This window comes from Mus caroli, chromosome 15 (genome assembly GCF_900094665.2).
Source record: "Mus caroli chromosome 15, CAROLI_EIJ_v1.1, whole genome shotgun sequence".
NCBI classification, from domain to species: domain Eukaryota; kingdom Metazoa; phylum Chordata; class Mammalia; order Rodentia; family Muridae; genus Mus; species Mus caroli.
In genome coordinates, this window is record NC_034584.1 from 71,878,853 (window position 1) to 71,880,905 (window position 2,053).

Below are 2,053 nucleotides of genomic sequence, written 5' to 3' on the forward strand. Positions count from 1 at the left end.
CTGCCTTCCCAATGACATAGCTGGGGCAGTACCCAGGGCCAGCACCAGGGCCCTGGGGTACTGGGCTCCAGGTATCCTTATATGCTGTTGCTTGTTCATACCTAGAGGCCCACCTTGTGCTTGTGCTCTCAAGACACAAATGGCCATCTGTCTGTCATTATAGACAGAGAGAAGAAAGCAGGTGCCACACTGCCTTTGTATCAAACGTGCAACATGTCCAGCCCCAGAGACTGTCCAAAGTGATCTTCAATTCTTGTCCCGGTGGAGTCCCCTCTTGTGTTGGAAGGGATAATATAGGTAATTTTCTTAGTTTCTTTCCTGTTGCTATGATAAAACAGCCCAACAAAGGCAATTCATGGCCAGGTGGTGGCATGTGCCTTTAACCCCAGCTCTTGGGAAGAAGGCACGGTGATCTCTTAATCGGAGGTCTACAGAGTGAGATCCAGGACAACCAGGCTACACAGAGAAACCCTGTCTCAGAAAACCAAAATGGATTGATTGATTGACTGATTAAATGAATTTATGAGAGAAAGGGTTTTCTTTCGGCTCACTGTTCAAAGTCTAGATCACTTCAGGGCAGCTCAGGATGTGAGTGGCAGGAGACAGGAGTAAGGCAGCTGGTCACACATGCGATAAAAAATGTACACAGCTATATACACACACAGACACAATGCATGCTTGTCTTAGTGAGAGTTTTACTGCTGTGAACAGACATCATGACCAAGGCAATTCTTAGACAACAGTTAGCTGGGGGCTGGCTTACAGGTTCAAAGGTTCAGTCAATTATCATGAATGTGGGAGCCTGGCAGCATCCAGGCAGGCATGGTGCAGGAGGAGCTGAGACTTTTATATCTTCATCTGGAGGTTTCTATGAGACTACTGACTTCCAGGCAGCTAGGATGAGGGTCTTTTTGTTTGTTTGTTTGTTTTTCAAGACAGGGTTTCTCTGTGTAGCCCTGGCTGTCCTGGAACTCACTCTGTAGACCAGGCTGGCCTCAAACTCAGAAATCNGTCCTGGAACTCACTCTGTAGACCAGGCTGGCCTCAAACTCAGAAATCTGCCTGCCTCTGCCTCCCGAGTGCTGGGGTTAAAGGCGTGTGCCACCACACCTGGCTTTTTTTTTTTTTTTTGGTTTAGGATGAGGGTCTTAAAGCCCCCACTCACAGTGACACACCTACTTCAACAAGGCCACACCTCCTAATAGTGCCATTCCCTGGGCCGAGCATATTCCAACCATGAGGATGCTTGACCAGCCAAATCCAGATAAGGGCTGCAGCTTGTTGAGAGTCCATTTTCTGGGTCTGACCTCTTTCTGTGCTATGCAAGCTGTTAACTGGGGGGAGGGGCTGGCTGAGTTGAGAGTGCTCTGCTCGGCACACTGAGCTGTGGACATTGCCATTTCCTGTGTCTCTAATTAAATCAAAACATAGAACTGTTTTGTTTGCCTGGTTTTTCTTACTACATTTATTTAGTGTGTGTGTGTGTGTATGTGTGTGTGTACGCGCTGTGTGTGCACATGTCGGGGTGCACATGAAAAAGGAGGTCGCACTTGTGCGTCTGTTGGAACATGTGTTAGTGCCTGTGTGCTTGTGTGCTGGTGGATTGTACATGCGAACATGTACGAGAAGAGGCCCAGGGTGATGCTGATGTTGGGCGTCCTCCTCCATCACTCTACACTCAGTTGACTGAGGCAGGGCCTCTCTCACTGACACAGGATCTCACTGACTCTAGCTTGCCCTGGGGATTCTCTATATCTGACCCCTAAATGTTGGGATTAGAGGCGGCCTCAAGGCTCGCCCAGTTTTAAGTGGGATCTGGGCCTTTGAAGTCGAGTCCTTGAGCTGCCATGGCAAGCACTTTATCCATCGAGCCATCTCCCTGACCCGGTCACAGGTTTTCTATTTAACAGTGCTTCTGTTTAACATGTGCTTCTGTTAAATAGCGAAACTCTCTCTGTGTTAGCTTCACACTGAAGCAGGTGCACCCCCCCACCCCCATACACACCACCAGTATGTGCCCATGACCCTTTGTTTAACTTCCCCCTATTCAGAA